This window comes from Macaca nemestrina, chromosome 7, assembly GCF_043159975.1.
Source record: "Macaca nemestrina isolate mMacNem1 chromosome 7, mMacNem.hap1, whole genome shotgun sequence".
NCBI lineage: Eukaryota > Metazoa > Chordata > Mammalia > Primates > Cercopithecidae > Macaca > Macaca nemestrina.
In genome coordinates, this window is record NC_092131.1 from 53,398,677 (window position 1) to 53,412,194 (window position 13,518).

Sequence of the window (13,518 nt, forward strand, 5' to 3'; positions counted from 1 at the left end):
CAAAACTTTATGCTGGGGCAAATGGACCTCCAGAAAAGCAGATGGTTGAGTGGCAACTGCCTGGGCTGGCTTATGTCCCTGGCCCATTACTCTCTGGGACAAGCTACCCTACCTAGTTTCTCAGAGGACTCTTGGTTTCACCAATTCAAATATGGAGAAAATAAAAATAATGCCTACTTTCCACGTTCCTATGAGGATGAAAGGAAATAAGGCAAGTTGTGAACAACACAGCACCGTAGAAAGAAGGCTTTAGGTATCATTGATGTCCGGGAGGTTAGATACATCAAGCCCCTGGAACAAGAGAATGACACGAGAGACAAAAGGCCCTTTTTTTGTTTTGTTTTTTGCTTTTTTTTTTTTGAGATGGAGTCTCGCTCTGTTGCCAAGTTGGAGTGCAGTGGTGCCATCTCAGCTCACTGCAACCTCCGCCTCCGGGTTCAAGCGATTCTCCTGCCTCCGCCTCCTGAGTAGCTGGGATTTCAGGCATGCGCCACCTTCCCCAGGTAATCAAAAGGTCTGTTTGACTTCTCCCTCACCACCCAGCACCAAGCCCCGCTGACCCGCAGTGAGGACATCAGGCCATAGGCCACCAAAACTCTGTCTCCGCGTGTGCCATTGTACAGGGTTCTGAGGTTGGTCAGGTAATGTTGCAGCACGGGTAGTTTCCAAACTAAATTTCCAGAGTTCAGAGACATCCCACACTCTAACAGCTGGGCTCCTTGGCCTTTTTCCCCTCATTTTTAGGTTTCACATTATGCCTCATGACTATCAGCACCCGAGGCTGGGGAGGAGGGATATTCATCTACCTTTGTTCCCCCAAAGCACCAAGTAGAATAACCACAGTAAATATTTGCTGAAGAATGAGACACAGGATGAGGAGTCATCTGATGACTGATTATTCATGGTCCAGGTAAAAGAAGGTTATAGAAGAGCAATAAACAATCAAAATCCCTCAGAAACCAAAAACGAAAAACCCACACTGCGAAACCAAACAAACCAAAGAGAGAGAGAGAGACGGACATGTGCGTGCGCGCACACACATGCACACACAGCACACACACAGAGACAGAGCTCTGATAAGAATGAATGGATGCCACCAAGGGAAGATGGCATATCTCTCAGGAACTGTTACAGTGAGTCCCCAACTATGACATATTTCAAATGCATTCCACACCCACAGAGATTTTGATCTCATCAGTCCTCATGCAGCCGAGCAAGGCCCAGGATAGCCGGGTAACCCCAGTGTGTTGAACACATGTTAGCCTGTGTCTGGGCATAAAAAAGGCTGGGAGAAACCTCTGTAAGGGACCAAGAAAACACATATCCTTTTAATATTACCAACAGTCAGAAACAGGATGTAGTACTGGATTCCAGGTTTTGTCTATTTCCTTCCTTGCCTGATTTCTTCCTTATGACGTCAAGCTCTGAAGTGTCCTGTGAGCCAGGCATTCTTGGTTTACAGGGGTGCAAACTGAGTCTCAGAGAGGCCAAGTGACTTGGCCAGGTTATCCTGCCTAAGTACAAGCCTGGCCCCGATTCCTCTGCCCCCCACAAAGGGTGGAGAAGGTGCCGAGCCAGGGGCATGCTTGAATCCTCAGCCTGACTTCTAATGAGTGACAATAATAATATGAGGCTATGCAAGAGCGTCAAGAGTAAGGACGTTAGGATGGGATATGAGTAGAGAGGCTTGGAGGAACACTGGGGAGATGGAGTGACCCTCATTTGGAGACTGAGTGGACACAGTACTCGGAGAAGTTCCAAGGTGCTCAGCCAGAGTGACTGTGGGAATAGCCCAAGTGGCACAGAGAAGTCAATGAAGTGGCTGAGTAAGGAAGAGGCTCTTGTACAGGTTGACTGTGATGAGGCCAGATGGCTACTCGGAGCAGGATGTCAGACAAGCTTTTGGACATACAGGTCCCAAAGGATGGGATATACTCCAAAGGGTGACATACATCCCCCTTAGGATGGGGGCCTAGCTAGAGGTGGGACTCAGTGGTCATTTGTTCAGAAAAGAAGGTCAAAATTTTGAGGGTGACTGAGGCACGGCAGGAGAATATAGCACAGCATTTGTCTCACAAGGGGGTCACTGAGCCAGTGTGGGGAGGTCTGAGTGGTCTGATACCTTGGCCTAACACAATTATTTGGAAAGCCAAATAGTTACATTCTCTTTTTATTTTTTGAGACAAGGTCCTGCTCTGTCACTCAGGCTGGAGTGCAGTGGCACGATCTTGGCTCAATGCAACCTCCACCTCCTGGGTTCAAGCAATTCTCAAGTCTCAGCCTCCCGAGTAGCTGGGATTACGGACACCCGACACCACGCCTGGCTAATTTTTATATTTTTTTTCTTTTGTGGAGACAGGGTTTCACCATGTTGGCCAGGCCCGTCTCAAACTCCTGCCCTCAAGTGATTCGCCTGCCTCGGCTTCCCAAAGTGTTGGAATTACAGGCGTCAGCCACCACACCCGGCCACATTCTCTTTTAAAACTTCTCTAACATCTACTTCATGGAGTTCAGTTCATGAATATTCTTGACTACAAGGTCCTAGAACCTAAAGTTGAGCTGCTCTGTGGCTGTTAAAGGTATTTTCACACCTCCTGCACCTCAGCTCCTGGGATGGATGGGATCTCACAAACAAGTAGTCTTTAGACTATCCAGGCCCAACAAATGCAAAGTAGAACCCAAGGAGGCCGGTCTCACCTCCAGGGGATTAGTGGAAGGGTGACTGGCTCTTCATTGGCTGATGTGGACAGCCCCTATATTAGAATCTTAATTTCCACTTACACAGCACAGCTGACCCCTAGAAAGGAGACTGCTGGTCATTTTACACGGACTACATCACTGCAGAAGACTGGAGAGATGTCCATACCTCAAGCAGAAAACCCAACACAGTCTTGACAACAGGCTGCAATACTCTTTAGTAGAAAACTGTGACTGCAAAGCTGGAAACAGTCAGTGCTTCTAGCCTACTACCTCTTCTCTTCTCAGAAACTTAGCACCTCTGACTTCTCATCTGGTGATGAACAACAACAACAACAACAACAACAAATGAAACAGCCCAATTACATCATTAATTCTAGCTGTCCTGGAAAGTGAGACAGGAGTCAAGGAAGAAACACCTGTCCTTGAAGAGATGGGAAGGCAATGGAGCTTTAAGGAAAAATTCTTCGATGTAGGAATTGATAGTGTCACTTACAGAAGGAAAGTTTCAGCTGATTATCATTTTAAATTTCTCATTATGCCACAGATAGGTGGTAGGTGGATTAATTTGCTTCAGTGGCCAAGGTACCTGGAATATTTTACAGTAGAATATTTTAATGGCCAATATTAACTGTAATTTATCACTGCAAGTTTAGTGAGGAAATTGAAAAATGATCATATTACAGGTGTTAGACATATCTACAGATAAGATGGAATGCATGCCTTCCTATAAAAGGCATCCTGAATACCAGTCAATTTGCCATTGGCTTCCACTGTAAAATAGTTGTTAAGTTTCTCTGGCGGGGTGGAGGGGGGAAACTAAAAAAAAAAAAAAAAAAAAAAATCACGTCAGTGGTTTCTTTGCCCTATAGGTTTGGCAAAATATGAGAAATCACATAAAAAGCTAGTTTTGTGGCTCACACCTGTAATCCCAGCATTTTGGGAGGCCATGGTGGGCGGATCACAAGGTCAGGAGACGGAGACCATCCTGTCTCCACTAAAAATACAAAAAATTAGCAGGGCGTGGTGGCTGGTGCCTGTAGTCCCAGCTGCTTGGGAGGCTGAGGCAGGAGAATGGCGTGAACCCGGGAGGTGGAGCTTGCAGTGAGCCAAGATCGCGCCACTGCACTCCAGCCTGGACAATACAGCGAGACTCCATCTCAAAAAACAAACAAACAAAAAAACTAGTTTCAGAATCAGCTTTACTATTATTTGTGCAGCTTATTATTTTAAAGAACACCTGTGTAAGTATCTTGGCATCTCTCAGTATCTGGCAGACAGGTTGGTACTTGGTATATCAAGAGCCATGGGGCTTCTCTTGCCGCTACAAAATAAGTAAAAGTTCAAACTCAAGGGGTAAAGGCCAAAAAAGGTGGTGACCTAGAAAGAGAAGCTGACATGGGTCCACATACCATGACTAGAAGCCTCTCCAAAGATGTGAGGTGGAGAGAAAAACCTTTGATGGTTTCAGATCAGAGCATCTCTCTATATGTCAACAAGGAATAGTCAACTGTAAATGTAATCATTAAAGAACAATCTAGACAGAGTGATGCAGTTGGAAAATCCACTGAAACAATGAAGAATAACAAATGGAAACCATAGGTTAGTGGAGAGTGAATTCTACAATAAGGAAAGTTAAAGGGTAAGACTCAAACCAATTCTGCCTGTCTGATTTGTGTTCGTTTTTCTACGTCCACCACAAAACTAGCTTCCTTGGTAATATTAATATTACGTGTTAATATTTAATATTTATTGCCATTATATGCCAAACACTCTTTAAAGCACTTTCCATGTATTAACTCCTTTCCTCACCAAAACAAACCTATGAGGCAAATATTATTATCCCCATTTACAGATGATAAAATGGTGGCACAGAGTGGTGAAATAAGTTGCCCAATACCACAAAACTAGTAAGAGGCAAGGCTTGAATTTGTATCCAAGCACTCTGACTCCCAGATCTATATTCTTAACCACTATGTTTTAATGTCTCTCAACAAAGAGAAAACAATGTCAAAGAAGTAGAATGGGCTCTTCCTTAACTTAACTGGAATAAACTCAGTCAACCAATTGCCATTGCACTGATTCTGTGTTCTTCAAGGAAAGTGTGCACCATAACCACTGCCCTCGCATCCACTCCCTATTCCCAGCTGTGGGAAGGACATGGGATTGGAGGCAGACTGATCCATCAGTGTGGTCTCTGAAAAAGTCTATCTTTCATCCACAAAATAATGAGCTGATATTTTTGTTTATGGGGTAGCCTCCTGTGAGCTTGGATGTGTAAGTATTTCTAGGTCATCCATAAAATACGTGATAAAAATCCAGCTTCAGATCTGCACAGCTGAGGCTCAGATCCTAGTCTCCCATGAAAAATGCCAAGGAAGAGCTGTGTCCCTTGAAATCCAACCAGAAATGGTCAAGCAGCCTAATTAATGTCTCTGCTATATGGACTATCTAAGAGAATAAAAATCAACACCATTTCCTGAGCACTGATGACATATGAGCCAGGCACTGATGGGCTGTCATGCCCTCTTCCTCATGCACACTGCTCCTGGGGAGGGGCAGGGATGCACCAACCACGGAGTGAAGGCTGGTGGTTCCCAAGTATCACTGCTTCTGTGATAGAACTTTTGCTGACCTGTGGCTAAATAGGAAAAATCTGGATAACACAGTACAAGTTTTTCCTGAAGCTACATGTGTACAGGATAGAGGACTAGCCTTCATTCTGAGATGTTATTCTTCCTACTTCTGATGCTGAAGTGCCTGTTCTTTCATGAAAGGACTGTAACATTACATGACAATTTCAACATTGCTGTTTTTAATATCCTTACTTCTCAAGATCAAAGCTAAACACTATGTTAAACCTCCTCCATTAGAAACAATTTTATTTTTAAAGGTTAAATCAAAAAATCCTAGTGTGGGGTCACTGGCCCAGGGGGTTGCTATCCTAGATTTTTCCTGACCTCAACCAGGGAGGGAGTTTCCCAAACAAAAAGAGAACCCTAACAGCCTGAATGTACCCTGTGCTGCTGCTGTCTTCCTTGATAAGCTCCCATCTGACCTCCAGTCACTCCCTCAGTCCCCAGTGGCTACTACCAGTAGGAATTCCCTGTCCTTCCTGGCCAAGCTGACATGCTGGGCAGAGTTCAGGACACAGCTTTAAATGTGGTTTCCTGATTAAAAGGGAGACTCCAGTTAGACAGGAAGGAGCTCAAGCTTGGGTATTATATGTCATAGTCATCTACCGGTTCTGAGGAATGAATACGTCAACTGAAATGACTTGGAGCAAAACATAATTCCTGAGAAAATCCCTGACAGCCCAGCCAGAGATGCTTACCATTGTACTCCTTCGTTTGTGTCTTCTTTTGGCAATAAAGCGACATGCTGAAGACTCAGTTACTCTAAAATACTTTTATACTGAATGGTATTTGCAAGGGCAAACGGTGGTTGGAAGAAATGAACACTAGGAAGCACCAGATGCAACATCTGTAAGACTCCCTGGCTAAGACAGAAGGTAGTAAGAGGAGAACCGCACAGTGGGAGGGGGAAGATGTGGTGGCTGACTTGGTCCTGCCACTCCATTGCCTTAGAATCCTAGGGGACGTCATTTTCAGGTTTTCTGCTTCCTCACCTACAAAATAAGATGGCTGGTCATGCAAAAATCCTAAAATTCTGATCCAATTATTGCCTTGAGAGAATCACAGGCTACTTTCATGTGTCAAGAAGGATGGTGAAAAATAATATTAAGAGAGGCCAGGTGCGGTGGCTCACGCGTATAATCCCACAACTTCAGGAGGTCGAGGTGGGTGGATCACTTGAGGTCAGGAGTTCAAGACCCGCCTGGCCAACATTGTGAAATCCTGTCTCTACTAAAAATACAAAAATTAGCTAGGCGTCAGGACGCATGCCTGTAATCCCAGCTACTCGGGAAGCTGAGGCAGAAGAATTGCTTGAACCCGGGAGGTGGAGGTTGCAGTGAGCAGAGATCATCACGCCACTGCACTCCACCCTGGGTGACAGGGCGAGACTGCCTCAAAATAATAATAATAATAATAATAATAATAATAATAATATTAAGAGGAAGTCTTGAGAGCAAAGTTGAAAGTTCCTCAGAGGCCTCAAGGCCCTGCCTAGACATGAGTGAAAAACAGCTGAGCCCTGGAAACATCTCCAGGGGGGTTCTCTGCAGGGTGAGCTTCCTAACAGAGTGCGGAAATGAAGAACTGGGCCTACACTGCTGAGAGTAAGGAAGAGAAGGTAAGAGGGAAAGAAGGAAACAGGAGAGAAAGAAATGTAGAAAAAGCAAAGGCCAAAAATAAGTGGGATCTGACAAGCAGCAGGGAGCATGTGAGAGGGCATGAATGAAGACAGGGCTACGTAAGGTTCATAGCAGACAGCTGGAGAGGCGGGGAGGAAAGAGAAGGCTCACAGAGGGAACGAGCAGACGAACAGAGAAAGAGCAAAAATGGAAGAAGAAAAGAGAATCAAGATTCTCATTTCAAATAGAAACAGGATTACTTAACTCTCCCAATATCCATTCACCAAAAGAGTTACCAAATGCGAGGTCTCGTGGCATCCTGCCAGCTGTGTCTCCATGAAGAGTCCGAGATTAAGTAGAGAAAACCCACACTCTTTAAGAGAACAATATAGTACCATTTTCTGCTGTGTGAACACAGATGCAACCCATCTGCACGCAGATACGAAAGGAAAAAAACTGCACAAAGGGTCCGTAACCTTTAAAAAAAATGATTCTGGGCTAGGCTATCCAGAAATAGAACATTTTGATTACAAAATAAAAACTAGGTCAATAAGATAATGGACATGATTTAAATGAAAATCACAGTATTTGTAATGGGCTAAAAATGGTATCAATGTTACTGCAGAGAAGGAATATAATTAAATGTATTTTTAAACAGCAGCTCCCCGCCCCAGTCCTACAAGTCCCAGGCCAGCCACCAGTATTCCTCCATCTCATCGGAGAGGAATGTGCTGGCATGCCGCAAGTTGGTCTGAAGAATGTGGAGTTTCCGTACTACTTCAGAAGATCCCAAATGACACTGGTTAGCTACATTCTTTCACTTTTAGATCACTGTTATTCATTTATAAAGCAAAGGAATGGAAAGGTTAGGGATTTGACCATATAAATCTCTTTTTACCATTTTTACTATATGGCCAGGAAACACACAAATGCAGATATAACTGCCATGATTCCCAGGCTATTGAAACAAAAGATTTTGGGAGAATTCTAGATGGTTATGTGGGGTGGATGTAGACAGATCCTAAAAGGCTTTAAGTACAGGCTAAGAATTAAGATAAAGGGTAGAAGTGCAAGGTTCTGGTGTGCTTTCTACAGCCTGTGGTCTGATCTGGAGAAACCTAACTCTTGAGTGTAATTCACTTCTAAATCCTCCCTTGGAAAAGAGGAGCAAAAAGGAGCAAGATAAATGACACCTAAAGGATACGGTTCCGGATGCTTTACAATTACCAAAGTAGGTACAAGAAAGTTGCCATAGCATTTCCTCAAATGTCTATATAAGAGTCATAGCCAAGGAGTCTATGAAACATCAATGGCCCTTCCAAATTTGGGATGCCTTTGGGGGCAAATGGAAATAGTGAGACATTATCTACGATGAGTATATCACTACTTTGGCTCATATATATTATTCCTTTATTAGAGGAAATTGCATTGACATTTATACCCCAAAAATCTCAAATAAAATATGCACATGATTACATATAAATATTAATCATTCAAAAGAGATTATTCTAAAAATCTCTTGTGGATAATGCGTATTTACTAGTAAGTTCTGGAAATGAATTAACTCTTTAATATGTTTAAATTCCAACATATGACCCATTAGTTGCAAAGCATTCATTCATCCATAGAAAGTATAAGTTTACCTCCCATGAAGCAAATCTGTTAAACGACAACAGAACTTGTCAAACAAAAGAGAAGCAGGAGACTTACTCACTGTATGAAATCACTAATGTCATGCTGAACTCCCTAAGTGCAATTAAGTGTGTTTGTGTAATATCATTAAGTTAGTGCCCACATCACCTCCTCTTTACTTGGTGCATTACAATAAAAGGTATTTCAATAAACAGCAAGTTGACAGACACCATAACCATGGGTTCCTTCTGTGACTTAAGGAGCACCAAACCCCTGGAATTCTGAGTGAAGTAAAAAAAAGTCACTACAATAGGTCTTGAGGAATTCTAAACCAAGAAAAAGGCCAAAGGGTTCAGGATCATCTGAGCTCCTCCTAACATTTTCAGACCATGCTTATTTACAGTTCCTCACTATCACCAGGGTATCTAAACTATGAAGTGAAAATATTGAAGAAATGTGTGGCAAGGGTCACTGCAGACTGGGGAACCTCTGCGAATATCTAGAAAGCAAGGTGCTCAGTTTTCTGAAGAAAAGCATTCAGTTGATATATATTTTTAAAACTCTGACCTTCCACGACCTGAGTTTGGAGACCTCGGTAGGGATGAAAGAAAATAACTAAAAGGTCAAGCAAGTAAAGAACACTGAAAGAATGTTCAGTGCAAGCATACAACGTGGGGCATGCCTCTGTTCCGTGAGTCTGGTGGGAAAAAATAGATTATTTATAGGGAAAGGGAAACAAGATGACAGAATAAGCTCTTGACAAAGAGGAGAAAAGCTTATGTTGGGAACATCTGGGTGGGAGGGAAAGGCATTGGAGTCATTTGCACTGTCACGGGATGGAACTGGTCTAGCAGTGACTTTGGCATATTTTGGCTTCTCAGCAGGGAAGAACCAGTTGGGGGCTGGGGAAACCAGTGTTTTTTGGAGAAAGAGAAACAGCTGTTTAAGCACGAGTGTCAGAAGGAAGTCCTGTTCCCTACTGCCAACCCACGAGGCATGACCACAATCCAGTCACAGGAGCTGCTATAACAAGACGACAAGGAGGCAAGACTGAACCACTATTGATTAATGCCTGTTGATCTTCAACAATGGGCCATTCCAACAAATGCAAGAAAGGAAAAATCACTAGCCAATAACATGGGGATCCTCTCCTATAAACAGCAAGGAATCCCATGGAAGGAATTCTAATTTTATCCATTTAAGCAACTATTGGTTACTCATGCAGGTTCAGAAACAGACTATGAGTTGATAAATGATGTAAAGGTTTATCAACTATATGTAAATCCTCCATCTCAAGTCTTTTATCAGAATTGCTAACAAGTTGTGAGTCTGATTTAATTTCTTTCATTCACTTCCTTTCTGTTGACTTTGGCAGGTAAGGATCAGTGAATTAGAGGAGGTAAGTGGAATTCAAGAGAATACTCTCTGGAATATGTATTCCCTTAGAGTTCTTCAAAAGCCCTTATCTTGCCCTAGTGGTATATCATAAGTCAGTAACAGTAACAGAAAATCTTGTTTTTTTAAAACTAAACATTCCAGTGCCTAAAAGTCTAAACAGACTAAGAACAAATGCCAAATAAACCAAGATGTGCCATTTTAATGGGAAAAATATGAAATATGACATGTAAATAGAAATCCCACATTTATAAAAGCAGGCAAATGATAATGTGTGACAAATACTTACAGGCAAATGAGAAAAAGTAGAAAAAGTTCCTCCTTCTAAAATAATCTTTTTACAGCATACAATTCTCTTAAATTCTGACACTTATGCCTGCTTGAAAAAACAATTTCAGTCAACACTTCCCACTCTGTTATTCAACCCCAAGGAATGCAATTTTTCTTAAATGGTCCCAAAATACGTTCATGCACAAGAAGCAGGCATCAACTGACTTGCAACATGACAAAGTCATCCTACAGGTTGACTTCTACCCAGTTGCTATGTCATCAGGTACTAAACCTCAAATTCTCTGTGGCCCACTCCTTCTCTCCTTCTCCTTCCTTTGAGGACTATCACAAAGCCTCTAAGTGCGGGATTCTTTGCAGTGATCACCACCCCACACTATGCACATCCCTTCGAAAGACAGCTTTGCAGCTTCAACGACAGTATAAACAGAATGGCGTGTTCCTCTCCTGGGTCAACTCCTCCATTCCACAACAGGATCCTGCAACTTCCCACTCCCTAAAATCTCCATCTCACTCTTGAATACTTTTGTCATTTAGCTTCTCTTTCTCTTCTGGCTCCTTCCTTCCTTTAAAAACCTTAATAAGTCACAACTCACCAAATCATGAGACAACTCCAGGATCACATGCTCAAATCTTACTTGACAGCCTCACTAGGCCATCTAAAGGGCATGTCTAGCTTATGTCCAAAACTTGATCTTATTTGGAAACCTGATACTCATTCAGTGTTCCCATCTCAATCAATGATACCACTCAAATGGCTCAGGACAAAACTTTGGAATCATCCTCAATTCCCCTCTTTCTCTCACACCACACATCTCATTCAACAACAAATTCAGGCGACTCTGCTTTCACAATTTATCCAGAATCCAACCACTTATCTCCACAGCTGCCACTGCTATCCTGTCTGAGCTACCACCTCTCCCACCTGGCGTACTGAAACAACCTAAATGAACTCCCACCTCCTCTCTTACTCTTTCATTACTCTCTGTGCCGCATTCAGAGGGGTCATTTTCAAAGGTCTACGAAGCTCTTTCATTCTCCTTCTCAATTTTTCCAAAGGCTTCCCATCACATCTAGAACATAACCCAAAGTTTTACATGACCCACACAGTTCCTAGAAGCCCCAGAGCCTACAAGGTCATCTCCAACTTCATTTCCTACCACACTCTGCCTTGTTCAATCCATTCCAGTCACACTGACTTTCTTACTATTTTTCAAACACACAACTCTGAATATCATCGGTGCACATGAATTAAATACTACCTCTCTGCAAACATTAAATTGATCCACCTACCAACCTGCTTCCCTGATACAGCCTCAGGATACACATTCTGTCTACAAGGTGTCTCAAGCTAGATGTTCCTATGCCAGCACAAATCAGACAATGCAAAAAGGAGCTGCTCCCCCATCATGAGGCTGGAAGCCTTGAAGTAGCTGCCAACCTTCACTGTACTTCAACCCACAATAAGTTGGCTGCCAAATCCTCCCGTGTTCCCCAGCGCGAAGTCTCAATTTGCCCTTTCCTCTTCCTTCCTCTATTCAGAGTCCTGTGGTTGTCCTGGTCATCTCCTCACTGAAACCCCACACCTCTTCCAGTTGCCCTTAGTTTCCTCCTACGGCTATAACAAGTATCCTTCCAGAAGTCTCACAAAAGATTCTGTCTATATCCGTGTTCAGGTGCCAGGGAGTCAGCCTCCATTCCCCTCCCACTTAATCCTCCTATTGTCTTCTACTGTCCACATGTGGCTACTGCAATTAATTAAAAATCCAGTTCCTCAGCTGCACTAAGCATATTTTGAGTGCTCAATGGCCACAAGTGGCTGGTGGTCACCCTACTGAACAGTGCAGCTGCAGGGCATTCCACTTTAATGCATTTATCCCCCATACGTTTATCAACTCAACATTTTATACATTTATCAACCCAACACTTTTATCAACAGTGCAGCTGTAGGGCACAGGAAGTTCTACTGGATAGTACAGAACCTATCCCCTCTGGCAAACCTATTCAGTCCCACAACAAAATCTTTGAGAATAGATCCCATACCCAATCAGCCCTTTGAACCTGATTTTTTACTAAGACCTCATGTTTCAATTTTAAGGAGGTCCTAAAATATTCCTCCCTGAGATCCGTCCAATTTTGAAGGAAAGGTATATTACACACCCATCTCCCTATCCCTCATAAACATGACTTCCCTTTCATAAAACTTCTCTTCTATGCAGAGTAAATATTTACATATTAATATTCAATGTATACCTTTTCCAATTCTACTCAGCTGTTATGCGTGAGTACATAGTAAATGTGCTCAACATGTTGACTATTTTAGACGGAATGGTTTTCGGGCAGAATCAATATTGAATGGTGCCAAGCACAGAAAGCTCTTTAAAAAGTGTTTTCATAAGGGTGATGACATAGTGGGGAAGCAGTTAGGCTTTGGAGTTACCCAGGTCTAGGACTGTTCTGCCACTTACTAGCCAGGGACCTTGGATAAGTTATTTAATTCCTCATCATCCTCAGTTTAAGTATTGGTAAAAGAGAAAATGGTAACTGTCCTCCTTATAGAGAAGTGACAATCAAACGTGATCACACCTGCAAATCATAATGACCACTCATTAATATTAGTTGATGATAATAATGTATCAATCATTTGAAATCATTATAAACAAGATAAACTTAAATAATACTTGTGGAAGTTAAAAGCAAGATGAAAAGATATCCCAAATGTAAGTACTTGTCTTATAGAATCAAATGAATGTCTTCAGATACAATGTAACAGATATTACTTAAATATCAAACCTTGGAAAACAGGTATCAAAGTAACATAAATTTGAACATTTCCATTCTGTTTCTTGTATAAAAGCTGCATTGAGTTTCCAGTCCTTTGGAAAATTTGTCTCAGGGATAGTGGAACCTTGCTTGGCAGGTTGAATAAGTTTCCATTAGTTAAATGCAAGCAGGATGATTTCATTTTAAAAGTGAAATGTGAAAGTGGTTAAACAGGCAGGATACAACTAATCATACTAGTCTTTTTAAAAATTTGAAAAACAAAACAAGAAGATGTCTAATTCAAAGCACATGTGGGCATTATTTTGCATTAGTGCTTAAAGGCCCATTCTCCCAGTGGACTGATAAAATAGGCATAAACAGTCCACGCATTTGGAGCATGAGATCTTTCTCCCTACCTTCAATAGCTGAAATTCAGAGGTGGCTACACGGACTCAAAAGCCAAAGCCAGTACTTAATTCTGCCTAACT

General features: G+C 42.4%; 1 protein-coding gene across 5 annotated transcripts in view; it reads right to left on the reverse strand.

The window, feature by feature from the left end:
• Positions 1 to 13,518, reverse strand: part of LOC105481794 (sterile alpha motif domain containing 4A) — a 224,917-nt gene that overhangs the window by 128,719 nt on the left and 82,680 nt on the right. The gene's annotated exons all lie outside the window — the stretch shown is intronic.